The 16,760-nt window shown below is 32.9% G+C and overlaps 1 protein-coding gene and 1 long non-coding RNA gene across 6 annotated transcripts in view; both read right to left on the reverse strand.

Annotated features, from left to right (window-relative positions):
• The window catches only part of LOC132703142 (myelin transcription factor 1), a 456,348-nt gene that overhangs the window by 163,005 nt on the left and 276,583 nt on the right, over positions 1-16,760 (reverse strand). The window lies entirely within an intron of this gene.
• LOC132702800 (uncharacterized) lies at positions 682-2,259 on the reverse strand. Its single transcript, XR_009618969.1, has 3 exons — positions 2,190-2,259; positions 911-1,133; positions 682-853 (listed from the first exon to the last, which is right to left on the reverse strand). It is a non-coding gene; the product is annotated as an uncharacterized LOC132702800 (long non-coding RNA).

The following is a 16,760-nucleotide window of genomic DNA, read 5'->3' on the forward strand; positions in this document are numbered from 1 at the left end:
GAAAACACATATAAATGGCTAGTCGTTAAAATAAAAACAAAAACTCCTGTAAATATAGATGTGGAAAAATAAAACTAAGTAAGGAAAGAAATATAACGTTTCTAAGGCATTTCTTAACTTAAATTTAAACATTAATGAAGAATAGGAAAAGCGTCACAAGAAGTCACTATTAAAGTAAAAACATCTTTTGATACTTGGGGAGCGAATAATTTGTAGAAGACTTATATGAGTACAAAGTTTGAAGCTCTGTAACAATTTATTTAGCAAATTCTATATAATTTTTGGGCAAGCCAATGAATTCATTAGACGGTGAAATAATTTTGAAACTAGCGTTCAGCTGTCGCGAAGCATCCATCCCTCCATGACTGATTAAAAATGCTTTCCGGCACGGCAATTCTTTCGTTACCTCTTATCAAAGCGAAGAAAAATATTAATATTCCCGGCGATCGCGACGTACCTTCCGGAAATCAAATAACACAAAAAGTTTTAAAAGCTTTTTTCCGTTATACACTTTAATTATTGAATTCCTTCAAATGCTTAAGCTTCTTTCGGGGAAACAACCTCAGCTGCGGCGCAGGCTGCGTAAACCTACCCCACCCCACCCAGAAAACCGTTTGTTTAGCTTCGGTCCCGCCATACTTTCGCCAATTTATGCATCTATTCCATATTTCGCAAGTCGTTTTCATAATTCCACGCATCAGGTCGACGAAAGACAGCGGCAGCGGCGGCGGTGGCAGCCTCATCGTATTTCCATTTTGCCGACGAAAAGGGAGGCCACACTCACACACACCTTATACCATTTGCATATTCGTCAGCTGCTCCACCTTAACTTTTCTCCAGATAAAGTTGCCTCCTAAAAAGGTACTCAGAGAGACAAACTATCGGGCCAAATGTGATGCATTTCAAATACCTTTTACATATTCTGTCGCCTGTATTTCGTATGGATGAATACATCACGGCAAATGGAACGAAATCGATTGTGGGGATTGGAAGGAAAAAAAGATTCCCAGCGATACGCGTGAAACGCTCCCGTGCATTAGCGGATTTCCATGATTTAAAACAATTGTTTGCATTTGAGTGTTTTATTAACTCAACGCGATTTTCATTGATCGTACACAGCTGCGGAAGCGGCACTAATAAAGGATTTGACAGGAATGTTTGAGTTGCTGGACTGTTCTTTGACTTGTCAAAAGCATTTGATACCATTGACCCGAACATACTTTCAAAATATTTGCCTCTTGTACAATTTTGGTCCTTTTCGTAAACAATTTACTAGTATATTAAGTAACAACAAAAAATACAGTCCCAAAGAGATCTGCAATTCTTCAGGTCGTACCGAGGGCAATAGCCTCTGTGTTGACTTTTATTGTTGGACTAATCTGCTAGTTTGCTATCGAGAGTTTAGGGGATTAAGAACAATAACGACGGACAGTGAGTCAGGGAAACCCTATGTGTTTGACTAATTCATTTTTTTGTACTGCCAATAGATTTTACTTAATATTAATTAAAAAACATCAATAAAATGAAAAAAATATTACGAACATCAAACTTTAATACAATATAATTATTATAGAGGAAGTTCACAAAAAACTCTATATTTATAAACAGTTTTTAATTAAATCGTGAAAACGGTTTAATAACACTACACAAAATGTAGAAAGATTTTGAAATAATTCCATTCAAGTAAATAAAAAAGAATAGGCTGTCCCAAAAGTAACAATTTAACAAAAAAGAGATATTTATTTAATATAGATTAAAACAAAATAATGTTATAGGATTTTTTAGAATATTGAAGTTTGTTTGCTTGAAAGAAACGAAACAAAACAATAACGGGGTTAAACTTAAGTTATACTATCGATCTATAAAAAAAAACAAAACAAATTTATATATTAATAGGTCAAAACTCATAACGAAAAACATATTTCTCCGTTTTTTTTTTGCCCACCCGGTAAGTTTTTTAAAAATTATTTTTATAAAAAGGTTCAGGTGGGAACAAGATTGTGTCTTACACGCAACACCACAACATGTTACTTTAATACATAGTGTCAACAGCATCCTTAAATTTGCTAAAATTGTAGCATATTGCTTAATAAATTATATATACTTTTTTGACTCAGAACAATGTAGAATTTTTTAAGGACTGCCTTTGAGAGTAATTTACTTGGCAATAAATTAGTCTCAAAACTTACCGTTACTGGCTTCCTGAATTTTGAATTGTTTCTTTAAAAAAATCCCTTGTACTGTTCACACTGAAAATTGTATAAATAAAACATTTTCAAAATGACATTGACAACAAACGTTACCAAATTATTGTTGACGTTTCCATGGTAACGAGACAACTCAAATCACTTGCTTTGAGAAGGTTCATGGCTTATTTAATTAGTCTATGATAAAGAGAACATTCATTGTACGAAATGTATTATGGGTTCATTCCCTGGCCCACCGTGCGACTTCTTGAAGGGCAACAACTCGATCAGTCTCTAAGTTGCAAATTTAGACAGAAAACAGAATTGTTAATGCACTATTTAGCAATGTTTCGAGCACTGACTTATTTTGCTTTTGCTTGTCCTTGAATTTCAGTCATCATCATGTCACTTTTTGTTCTTCCCAATTTTGCTTGTTTAGTTTCTCCCAGTTAGAAATAATAAAAAAAATTATACAAATTTATACAATGGTTGGCGATGAAATAGCAAAATTGAGCACAATCTAGCTGTCATCTGACAAATTGACTTCCATTAGAAACGGCGTTCTTAAGTAGAAAAATAAATTCTTTACGTGCAAAAAAAACATCCAAATTTTGTTGGAAAATAATAGAGGGTAAATCGTAATTGTTAATATTAAAATTAATTAATTGATATATACAAAATTTGTGCTCTAGGAGAAGAATTTTTGTAGTTTGAAACATAGTCAAATTTTTGAATTTGTTGCGCATTTTATGAAAACATTATATTCTACTCTCGATAGAATATAACCGGTAATACCAAATTCGAATAACAATAAAAGGCAATTCGAAAAACTCTTTAAAACGAACGTCGCCGATTGGACAAGGTCACGAACTAAAAGTGGGCGCACAAAATACGGGGTCGATGTTGATTCTTTTCTTCCCGAGAGGGTACACCGGAATGAAAAATTTAGATTACATTAGAGGGAAACGAGACCCCTTGAGCCACTACAAATCAACTAATTAGGCTGGCGAAACTGACTGACAGTCGCTTTCCCCTTCCATTTGGAGAACGGAAATATTGGCTGCGAAAAAAGTCTTGGAATATTACACTGAAATATTGCCTTGGTTGGGGGTATTAGTCGCGATATCGTAATTTTGTTAAACGTTTCAGTTCAATATTTTGTTAATTTTGGCCTTGACTGAATGAAGACGAAATGTAGCTGCTCTAAAAAACTCTATAAAAACAATTTACATTAAAAAGAAATTTTTATAAATAAAGATCATTATATCAAAATGCTCAAAGAAGTTTTGACACATCGAAATGTGGTTTTCGGAGTTTCAATTTTCTCTACCTTCCTTAAAATCCAACGAACTTTTGATACCCTGTATTTTATTGAAATTTAGTAATGTCATCTATGATAATAAACGCCTTATTTTGCTTTAGCTAAATAAAGATTGTGAAGGACGGTGCCATCCCAGGAGGTATTTTAATGAATGGTTAAGTAGTATTGTTTAGTGGTTTTTGTACTCCCATCTGCAAAAGACCTAATTATACACCTGCCTTCACCATTCTACGCATCCAAGCCACTTCGGACATTTCAGGAATATTACCGCACGAGTCGAATTTTGTCGTTATATCCGACGGTCATGTCATGTCATGTTTTGCAAAAATGTACCCAACAATTAATGGTAGTAGAGAAGACAAGAAGTCACTTATGCCAAATACACCCGTGATCCAAATTTCGTTTACCACACTTGTTGCATAATATACTATTTTTTACTCCCTTCTATAAAATATCTTATTATACAGCGATCCAGCGTGCGCAGAGTGTCATGAGCTGAAGATGTTAAGATAAATGGTTGTTTTGAGAAATACAATTTGTTTTAAAATGTTAAACTCATCTACTTGTTGAAACCAATGCCAATAAAATCAATTACACCATTTTTGTTAATATGGATCAAAGTATTATTTGTGTAATAGATAACATATTTACGGCACATAGTCTATGATATAATAATAAAAAAATAAAAATATATTAAACACCTAAGTTTTGTAGAATCAAAATATTGTAGGGGAGCGTCAATCAGTGACTTGCCTCTGTCGATCGCCTTTAATAGTAGCCAGAAACATTTCTAGTAGGGTATACGTTACCTACACTTCCCGTTAAGTAGTTTTGAGGTGGTGGTTAACCAACATTTATAAATGTTTAAACAAAACACCCTGTAAAGAATCACAATTGACCTAAGTGAGTTGCATTAGAGTTAAATGTTAATATTTTTAGCTCAGGGTGCTACAGCAAAAATATTTTCAATTATTACTGAATCACATAATCTAAAGGCGAAAGAGTATTAATGTTGTGGCGCCTCCCATACAAATAATTATATTCAATTCCGCAAATGTAACAATTTAGCTAAAGCCGTGGACGACGATAGTACACAATCCAGCCGAGGAGGGTCCTGTAAGATACGCAGTTGCAATAACATTTCGTGGCGAGATTCTTGTGTACAAACGGCGCTAATCAAGACACATGATTATGGTCCCCTCCCAGTAGCAGTGGCAACACCGACATGCACTGTCGCGTACGGAACCATAAAACGTCTCCTTCTTCCGCTCCCTTGCTTTATACATCCTTCATTTCCTTACTTATCCTTCGAGGATAAGGATTGGGCTAACTACCTACGTGCCTTAGTGAAATTCGAGAAAATTATGCGGGGGGATTTCCTATTTCGCAATTTTTCTTTGATAAAGTTAATAAACGTACGCGTTCGGAAGTTTTTTTTTACAGGGTAGTGCAGACACAGTACAGAGTGCTGAATGGCAATTGCGTCACTTGATATCTCCAGGCTGTGAGATTTAGATTTAATCTATAGTATAGCTTCACCAAAATCTCCAGACCTCCAGAAAGAGTAACTTACTAGGAGGCAATATTCTGGACCCGTTTCTGTTTGCAATGTGCGTGAATGGTCTTTAGGCATTATTCAAATACTTTTAAGCATAAGGCATTTAATAAAAAAAATTATTAATACCATATTCAATCTAAACTAATCTGTATTTAATTTATATGCTGACCTAACCCTTTCACATTTAATGTAATGTAGATATCGCACTTTTTTTTCTGTCCTTAGTTTCTTGTTCTTTTTTGTTGTTTACTAAAGGACGGACAAAGGAAGAAAATTGTACACATCAATGTACTTTTCAAAGGCGCCTATTCAAATCTAAGATAAGATTAAAACTATTTTACAAAAAAATACCTAAAAATATTAAAACCTATAACCTATGACCTATAACCCATAACATTTTGAGTTTTAAACCAGGATTTGTTTTTAATGGATATTGGGGTGGGTTTATAAGAATATCAATTTCTTATTGCCAATCTATATTACGTTCTTCAGAACTAATAAGGATAATTCTTCGTCTTAATATATACGCTACAATAGTGGATCATCAATTTCGAGAAGGTGAGAGATTTAAAATCTCGCTTGCGGCATTCAACAACCAACATGGCCAGTGACAGATCGTCAATAAGTTTGAATTTTTTGAAAATAAACCTAGATCCCGTTAAATGTTCTGGGGAAACGAGTTAAGTGAGTGGAAATCGCTGTTTAGGAAGAAAGTGTAGGTTAGTGGGTGAAATGTGGAAGCATGCGCGAAAAATCATTCCCTTCTCTCAGATTTTCATCTTCTATACATTCTAAGTGCACAAAAAAGCCCGCGTTCAAGGTTTCAAACAACCACGTCTCTGGGGTTTCGAAATTCAAACAAATTATTCATTACATTGGAAAATTAACTTTTTTTCGCCAGCAAACCCCAACCGGAATTAACGCAACGGTTGATCGCTATGCTGCCAAATCGAATAAGGTTTCCCTCTTCGAGGTTCCGAATCTTAAAAGAAACACGCTATGTAATTTGTATTAAGTTGTATTAGAAACAATCATGAATTGTTATTTTTTACTATACTACTATTAATTTTTCAAAGAAACTTCCACAGTAATACTTTTTATAAAATAATAATAATAATAATAATACTTTTTATAAAACTTCTGGATTCCTCCTGCGTCGGTTTTTGTTAAATCGAACTAGCTAACGTTTCGCCAATCATCCTGTTGGCTTCTTCAGAGTTTCAGTCAAGTGATTTTGTCTTTGACGGAATGAAGATGTTGAGAGATTTTTGGACAAGTGGTAAATCTGGTTTTGACGTTATATTTCTTTAAAACTTTTGATAGGTGGTCAGTGATGTTTCGAATGTAAGGAAGGACAACAGTGGCAAGTGTGGGACTGCTTTCGGCTACATTGCTATTGGAAGGTTGTGCTGTAGTGTAGTTTGTGATGGAACGCTTAATAGCTTTGATGTGGAAATAATTAGAGAGAAGAGCAGAGGTAAGGTGTTTTAATTCTGGGTTCAGTGATTTGGGTTGAGACTGAGATAGTTTTATGGCTCCGTAAACCGATGATTTTTGGGCCGGATGATGACGTGACAATGCATTAATTGGCGAAACGTTAACAAGTTCGACTGAACAAAAATCGACACAGGTGAAACAGGTGAAAAGTATTACAGTGGCCTGTGGAAGTTTTTTTGGAAAATTATACTACCATTGTACTATTTTTTCTTGTGATGTGGAAGTTGTTTTTCCTGCTTACCAAGGTAAACAAAATTGTAACATATTTACTGTTCTACAACGGTAAGTAAATTCTGATATTTTTACCGTAAACTACTACAAAAATCACCAAAAAAAAAGAAATATTTTACGAACTAAAGTTTCGAATAAGAAATACGAATTAAAAATACGATGTTGAGTAATCCTAATTACTAATCACACAACTCGTGCCAACATGCCAAAGTTCAGATACTAAGGCGTTGATTTTCGGTACATTGGCAACGCCGGTTGCTATAGCGACGAACGGGGAACGGGCATTTCGCAGGGCGGTTTTTGAGATGCTAAAAATTAAAGTTGTGAAAAAGCCAAACGTCGTTTTGCGACAGAGGCTTAATTAGGAACGTTTTCAGAAGTGAGCTTTAAATCACGAAGCGTGGAATTAGCAACGGACCGCTTTTTCGTAAGCTGCCGCCACCGACGCCGACGCCGTCGCCATTGCTTCCATCAAAAACAGAAGGCTACTCCCGTTTATATTTCGACATGCCGTCTGTCGATTCATATTGGTTTAAAGAACCACTACAAAAAAGTTTACCAGGTGAAAATAGATCACGAATTTATTAAATGGATACGTTTCACACAGAGAAAAAATTTGGTTCAAGTTTTTAGACTTAGGCAAGGCACTGAGTTTTTAAATATTTTAATTTTCAAATTAGACAATCATAATTTTGTAACGAAAAAACCCAAAACAAGATAATGTGCCTATCTTGACATTGTGTTGATCTTCCGTAGGTAAAGAATCTGAAAAAATGAGCGCTAAAAATAAATCCTGAATAAAATCATGGTAGACTAAATATCACTTCCTTCAAGAAAAAAGTCATCACCACTAAAATATTTGTGTTTGTTGAAATGTGTTAAATCTATTACTAAAATGGAAACTATAAAACTTCCGAGGGAATTCACAAAATATCAGATGTGATGTATGAAGTTAGCGATTATTTTTTTGAACATTCTTTGATTAATTAAATGGGAAGATATGATTAATAGAATAATTGTATAGCAATATTTTAGGATGATATAAAAGTGTTCAAAGATTTAAATAAGATTTAATAAAATATATTTTAAATTATTAAGAAAGGCAAGTAACTTGCTTAGTGTTGCTTAGTGAGGACGGAAAAGAAACCACGCACCATAGGAACCCTATGCTAGTATTAACAGATGAAATTTCTGATATTTTTAAAGTAATGCTTAATTCTATAAAATCTTTTTTTTCTTATATTACGTACATATTTGGTAATGCTGGATTGTAGTGTAAACGTAATACCTAAAACGGATTTTATTGTAATTATAATTATTTTTCTTCTAAGATATTGATGTAATTAAACGTGCAAGTTGATATTTTTGTGGATTAAACTAGTTTATTGGCCACCAAAAGAATTTAACGTGTATTTTTCGTAAAAGTAATTCTTTTCGTTAATAAAATTATTATTATTATTATTAATAATATAAGATTTTTATAAGATTGAAATAGCTAAAGTTATTCCAACTGGGACAGTTTTGCTCTTAAAGCAGATTTAAAAATTATTGATGATCCCCTTTTTATCGACTTTGCGGATGGAGATTTAGATGGTTTCAATATCGTCCTCATTAAATAATAATGGTTTCCTTGGTAACACAACTTGCAATTATATACATCATTTATATTTTAGACACCGCAGTTAGTCCCTGTTCATTGAAAACAATAACAATTTGAATATCTACCAAAACTAAACTCACCTAATACTGACATTTGTCTTAAATGTTAAAAAAAATTAATACTACTTAATGACACTTGTAGTTTGGAATTAGTTCCTTACGAGTCGTTAGCTAACTACATCAGAGCTCCAGCTGTTTGTCAAAAAAATTGAAAAAAATGTATCTTGTGTATGACAACATTGCACTACCGGATACCCTAATACAAATGTTTCATAGATCAATCAAAACATTGCCTGCCACACAGTAGATTAGTCAATTAATTTAAAACGTTAGATTACAGATTAGGAGAGAATTAACTACTAAAAATATTTGCTTCCTCGAAAGCAATAACATCAGAGCTCAATCGTACGTATATGGCAGTGGATAAAGCTCGGGAGAAACCGACGAACTTTTCACCCTGAAAATCATTTTTTATCCGTTGATACGCTTCATTGTCATTTTGGGAATATGTGTAAATCATAAAACGATTATTTCGCCATATAATTCTGTTTGCAGTTCAGGAATCATCTATCAACTTGTCAAATAAGGCTTGCGGGGAACACGGCAAGAGCCGGTAATGATACTGGGCTTGCTTCCTACCGTCGCGTCGACGCTATCAAGGAAATAGGAACATAATAACACGGTCAATTTGAACATGGATATGTCGTGTATATCCAGTGCCTTAGGCGGTGACTTCTGTGTACACTTAATAATTTCTGAAGCTTAATATTTGCATTGTATTTTGTCAATTAAGTTTACATAAAAGGTTTTAATAAGAGAACACCTTCACTGTTCACTACAATATAGGGAAATGAGCGCCTGTAAGATTTGGTGCCACTTGATTCTAAATATTCAATTTTCTGGTCAGACTTTTTCTTATTGTGCCAGTTATGTTTGTATCATTTTGAAGTTATTTATGGCGTTTTTTTTTTACAATTTTGGAAGTGCTTGCAATTAAAATATTATATACATGTAAGTGTAATATCGGAAATTCACACTATTGGCTTGACACCAATACCTAAAATTCCAGCACATCGAACAAATCTTTACAAATAATCATCGCGTTTTTAGGACCCAAGTGGCGCAGGATTAATAGGGAAGATAAAGATTTTGTTTGTGCTTTTGTAAAAACGCTTTTATAATAGGGAAAATAGTTTAAGTCTGTAGATCTATTTTTTTTCATATTCTTGACGTATTGTTCGCCGTTTGTATCGCGGAAACCGTTTTGTCTACATATCAACCGATCTAAAAGGAAAAAGTGTTAAGGCTGTTTCGTTTTGCGGCCCGTTCTTTAGCGAAAAAGTAGGGGAGCCTTTTATCGCGTTTTAACTCCCCGTAATAGAGCCGTAACGGGTCAGTTCCGGTGCTTTCCGGAAAAGATACACGTGATTCGGTCAATTGTTACTAAAACAACTTGTTTACGTTGAAGTTCGAATCGGGATTTTCCAGCAATTTTCTTTTTATTATTTTATTTTTCACAGCACTGATTGTATTTTGTCTTTGCTGCACTTAAGGCCTGTATTTTATATATTTTTTTAATATTACTGAAAAATACAATCCTTTTGAAGGTCGTATTGACTGCAAGCAAAACCTATTGCATTTAAAATATTTAATGTACAATTTTTAAACCACTTTGTGCTTTATGATGATTACAGAATTAATTGAATGTGCGGATAAAAGTTTGTTTTTCTTTATTCATAACAGAGTTAATAAAATAATTAAAAGCACATCGCAAAGATGTGTTAACAAAATAGCGATATCGAAAAGTTAAATTCTTTAAAAGTCATAGACAACGAAAAATCTTGATGAAACGTGGAATTTTGGACTTCTAGTGTCTTTATTTTTTCCTTCCAACATTTCAAATATTTAAATAGTCATCTTCAGGTGAATACTGTGCGTAAGTGGATGTCCAAAATATCTCGTCATCAAACAATTATATCGTTTACCTATTAAGTATCTAAATTATTTGCAATACCCTCTCGGATATTTTTAAAGTCAAAAGTTAAAAAAATAATAATAAGAAAGCTTTTTTATTGATTCTGTTGCATCTTCAATACATAAAAGTACTACACATTGCAGGAAATCAGGTCAGCGCTATGCGTTCCGCAAATATATTTTAACGGATCTATAGGGGGTGTTGTGTTTAAGCGAGGAGATCTATAAGCTCCAAGTTTAAAATATTTCCCAAGTTTAAAAAGTTGGGGTCCCAAGTGCGTCGCCAGTTGCTCCTTTTCCCGTTCTGCGCCATGGGGATATTCGGGCCTACTATGCTACAAACTGGTTGGTGTGCAGAAACTATCAATGTATAAGAAGTATAAGAACTACATCGATTTTTCCTAGATTTTTTCAACAAGTTTGGTCGAATGGATCTTGCACCTAAATATTTTTAACACACCTCGAAGGTTCAATACACGAAATCGGAAATATTAGGTACATTAGGTTAGTCTCTAATAAAATCTAAAGTTGTCACAGTCTTAAGGTCATAAGAGCGTAATTGTACCTACATTGACTTTATTCTACGCTTTTGTTAATTAATTGAATTAGAGTAGCTATACCACATGATGGATATAATAACACTATTCTTGATAATAGTACAGCTAAAAAATCACGAAAGAATCACAATTTAGCAAATTGAAAATAATAACAGATTATCGGATTACTAACACATTCAAACAATATATTAACAACATATTTACCAGTTGCCATTAACATACACATTTATCGTTCCGATCGGTTCTGCTGTGTACGTTAGACAGACAGAGATGTATTATTGGATATGTCATATAAACGGAATAAACAGAATTTTAAAACGTTATCTTGTTTATTTGACTTTCATAATTGATCATTAAGTAGTTTATTTCAAGAAAAAGACTGTAACTGGAAGAAAAATCATCCACGGATAGAGCTTTTAATGTCATTATATATGCCACTTTACTTACCGGCTAGTCCACTAGATTTTAATTGTAGCTGTGGAAAAAGAACATGAAAAGAAAAAAAAAAGGCATCGGAAACCATGGAGAGATGTATTGAGCTCGTAAGGTAGAGTAAGGTATTAAGAAGAAAAAATAACTCTGGCACTCCTGATTCTGAAGATACTAGAATTCAGGTTCTCTAGGAATAGATTTTTTGTTTTACTGAAAATGGAAAGATGATAAATTTGAAAAGTAGAAACTTGATAATTGCAATGGTCATTAGTGGAAATTGGTATGGAGTGGTATTTAGTGGTAATTTCTGATGTAATTCGGGGTAATTTCAGATAGAACTTGTAATTTAGTGTATACAGATCCACTACTCCGGACGGTACTGATTATAATTGAAATCGTAAATTATTAAAACACTAGAGAACAAAAAGATGGACGTAGGTCGCATTTTCATTCCACACTGAAAATATTGTTTTAATGGAAAGATAAAAACGTTTCTCACCGGTGTACGATATTTGTATATATTCAGGATTCGTGATTTTTTTTCGATGTCGAATCGTTTGCCACCCCCACCCCGAAAACCGATAATCGAAAATTCGGCACTAATCTGTGGGTGCCTCCGCAGCAAATAAACGGAAGCATCGGCGCGCTACGTTGCCGCCGCCGCCACCGCCGCCTCTGCGGTGGCGTGGCGGGGTACAAGGAGCCTAGTTAATTACAAATAACTCGATTTAAGCGAATGGGTTAAATGTGCGCGGTTAATCTATTGAAATTAGTAAGCAGCGCACCTCGGCAAACGTTGACTTAGCATCGGCGTCGTTAATAACGTAACCCGAAAGAAAACAGTGGCGAAGAAGCCTACGACTATTATCCGATTTTATAGGAGGTGGAACCTGCGAAATCGCAAAGGTGTCAAAAATTTGGAGAAAATCGTGGAAATTTTCAAATATCACATAGAATGGTCGAATGATTTTAAGGTATCAATTAATTCTAAAATTTATGGATAACAGCCACGCAGAAAGTTTAGTCTAGTACAAGCCATTTAAGTCCGTAATAAAAATTGTTTATGAAGGTGTTTTATTGATTTATTGCCTAATTTATTTATTTATATATCTTCGCATACAATAACAGTCAAAGATATAATAATAATAAAAGTGATTAATAAATAAGTTCGACCTAAGCTATCGAAAAAAAATGATTCTTTGGTTTGCCGGTAAACCCAAATTAGTGGAAAAAATCGAGTTTTTTCTGATATTAATATCAAATGTCCTTCGAAGAAAAATCACTTGTTACATAGAAATTTGTAAATATAAACTGAACTAGCAAATTGTTGTATTTATTTATTAATGTTAATTATTTATTAATGTTTATTTATTAATGTGAAATATTTTGTTTCCTATTATCTACTGCCAACAACAATATATCTATCTCGTAGTTATTAGATTATAAAGCAAGTGAAAACTTTTATTTTTAGTACAATAGTTCGTAAAAACAGACAACAACAGAAAATTTTGCCATATTTTTCTCAACTTATTAAAGTGATAAATTATTTTAATGTATAAAACCAACAATAGGTTTAAAATATTTATTTGTCAACAATATTTCTAAATAATATCAATCAAAAATTTCGAATATTTTAATGAAGTAATTGAAACAAAGGCTAGGCACACAGTTTTGTGTGTCAAATATTTGTCGTACGTTGAAGTTTACCAAGAATTTTTTTTGTACCTCCAGGATAACGATATTTAATTATAATTATATAAATACAATTATAAATATATTTATAATTCAAATATCATTTCCTAAAAATTTCTGCATTGCGTTTCATTGCTTTTCCTTAAATTTATGTAATAAATTTTATGTATTATTTATTAATTTTCTAATAAACATCATCTGCAGACTTAATGTTGATCCTTGTATTGGAGTAAAGACTTACGGGCTATAAAATTTAAAATTTACAGAAATGTGAAGCATATTAACATATGAAAAGACTGAGAATAAATCAGGAATAAAAACAAAATCCAAAATAAAATTAAAATGTATATGTTATAAGTAAATAAAAAATAATGAATAAGCTATTTATATTGTAACCTATACTTTTGCTTCCATTTCACTTCCTTGTACATCTACTGGGACTCTACGAGGGACTTACAAAGTTTACCAACCCTGTTGCAGACTATACCGTTAGTTTTTGAGTAAATTCTTACAAAGCAACACGAATATATGCAAAGCAAATGTCTAAATTCAACCCGTGCAGTAAAATCTCCGAATATCCGTGGGACAAGAAACTCACGTGGTCAAGTTACACTTTCCGCATGCTAGAAGGGTGTTTAATTAGGTATTTTACAGAAGGGAGTGGAAAAATAAATGAGCATTTTAAAAAGCATTATAGTTACCTTTTATCTCTCTTTTCCTCTTCTTGCCATTGTTGCGTTAATAGCACGCACCAAATAACACTTAAATGCTAGATTAACGACACCGAAATGAATAAAATGTGAAATAAAACACAAAGCAGAAAATAAGAAAGACATATTAACCTCTTCCAGTAATAATAATAATCATTATTAATACATTTCTACAAGGCAAATCGGTGGAATGTGATCAGATCGTCAGGAACGCGCGTTTTATTAATCACCAACGGAATTTACCCCCGTAGAGTCACCACTGGATCCAAGAAAGGCGATGCGGCGCAAATGTAGTGAGTCGGTAAATGGCCTGTGAGGATGGAGACGACCCCAAGACGGAGGAGGGTAAGCCGCCGGGGTCAACTCGCGGCCCCCTCAAGGCCCTGAGCTACAATTAGATATCTTTGTGCCATAATTCACGTGTAATCTCTGCCGGCCTCTGAGCGCTCATCTGCAAGTCGCTCCCGCTTATGGCTCCCAACTGGGGCCTATGATTGTTCGGATCGGCCTGATTAACCCCCGGCTTTTTAAATTTACGAAAATTAAAGTTTCGCGTTCGCAAAAGAAACTCCGAGGGAATTTTAAATTTCGCTTAGTTCTCGTAACCCCTGCGATTTATTTCGATGATGTTGTATCCAAAATTGCAACTGCAACAAAATCACATCCTAAACGCATGTTAGCAGTGCAGAGGAACATTTATTTTAGGTACTAATTTGTTTAAGAAGAAGCGGCGTTGCCAGTTTCAAAGAATATAAAAAACTTATTAGTACAACATTAGAAATTTTAATTAATAAATTAATTAATTAATTAATTTATTAATTAATTAATTTTAATTAAGGATTATAAATATTAATCAAAAGCAAATGTTATGTATATTTCCGATACCTAAATAAATACAGATATAAATTTTAAACATTTGTATTGTATTTAAATATTTGTATTGTATGAAAAAAATTTAAATTTTTCAAAATAAATAAAAGTTCAGATTTTCACGAAATTATATATTATGACATGACAATTGTTTCGACAACACCGTGTCTTTATCAAATATACATTTTTATCATGCATATTTGAATTTGTAAAATATCTTGAAATATTATTGCATTCTTATATAATGCAAGCGTTAAGAAGAAGAATGCAATTTTCTCGCGATGGAAATAATCTGATAAAGATAATCTATTTCCTATTTTTATAACGGCGAGTAAAATGAGATTGTTTCTGTCGAAATATGGTCCAAGACTCTGTATTATTAGACTGAATAATAGACGAAAAAAAAAAAGTGAACCGACATACAATTACTGACTTTTTTAATAATTTTGCTTACTGCAGGTTGACTAATTACTAAATTTAAGTGTTCACCTGCTGTAATCTGATCACCATGACCATAAAAATAAAAAAAACCTAATGAAATATGCTTTTATCCTTTTTATTTACCTGGAATTAAATAGGAATTTTATGTATTCGTTGTGGAGCTGGTATAAATGATTTCAGCAAATGAATTTCTGGTAGCCTCTATATTTAACCGAAAAGATTGTTATGATCCCTTATATATCGATATTCCAGGGCTGTCCTTTCTCTAAAGATAGATCTATCTACTAATTTTCCAAATTTTCTAATGCAGCTAAAAGGTTTACATACAAATTTGAAACTACCGAATTAATGTTTTAGAAATTATAAAACCGGTTTTAGATAACCACAAAATTGCTCAAGAAAATTTCTAAACGGTCAACTAGTAAGGAAAATCAGATTTGCTAATTTATCAGATTTAACAAATAAACATTGTTAACTGATATTTGAGATTGTTCCATTTGCAGAAACAAATAGTTACCCATCATTTTTACTTGGAAAGAATACTAGAATTAGTATTAACCAATGTTAGCGTTCCTATACTAGTTTGACTGTATGTTTCGGATCATTGTGCTATTGAAACATATAAAATAAAAGCATAGTTCTCTATACCAAATGAGTACATGAACCACGACGCTTAATCGTCAGACAACGATGCACAAGTTCAAATCCTGTTTTACAAAATGCAATTGATTCTTATAATTTTGCAATTCAGTTATTGTACCCAATTCTAAGCAAACTCAGAGTTTGTGGATCGAAGCCAACCCTTAAGTGTCCTGGTCAATCGAGGAATACTTAACATCGGATTATTCAATACCAAAAAAAAGGATGCTTTCTTGTGAAAAGTGAACTTTTTTTGACCACCAGAACGGGGCGTCATTTTATATGAACCAGTGGCATTAAATTATTGTACAATGCACTAAAATGTAGCAATCATATTTGAATAATTTCTTTTATTAGTAAGTCAATAACAATTTGGATTTGCATGATTCCTTTCAAACATTGCCAAAACTAACATATCGCTGCACTATTAAAATAATGATATTGTGTAGCGAGACTTTTTTGATATAATATAGAATTTGTTTTTAATTCATAATCCTAAAAGATCTCGTGTTTTAACAAAAATATTTTTCTACTCTTCACTCAAAATACTCGATTACTGTACTGCCCAAGTGTCAGGAAAGAAACACATTAAGTCTTTAGCTTCGCCAAAACCTGTGGCTCGCCGCTTCCGAGATTTTAGCTACTAGGGCCACGAATTTGGGAATGACCTGATATTCTATTTTTTAAATATTGGCTTATTTGCCCTATATATACACTGTCGCAATTGGAGCATGGAATATGGAATATATATATATATATATATATATATATATATATATATATATATATATATATATATATATATATATATATATATATATATATATATATATATATATATATATATATATATATATATATATATATATATATATATATTTAGCTTTTGGTTCTTGGGTTATAGGTCTTTGTATTAAAAGCGATTAAAATTTTTTTTGTCCATATATTGACGTTTCGGTCTTCTATGACCTTCTTCAGAAAGGGGTACAGTCA

The sequence above is a fragment of the Cylas formicarius genome, unplaced genomic scaffold (genome assembly GCF_029955315.1).
Source record: "Cylas formicarius isolate icCylForm1 unplaced genomic scaffold, icCylForm1.1 PGA_scaffold_6__28_contigs__length_40554024, whole genome shotgun sequence".
NCBI lineage: Eukaryota > Metazoa > Arthropoda > Insecta > Coleoptera > Brentidae > Cylas > Cylas formicarius.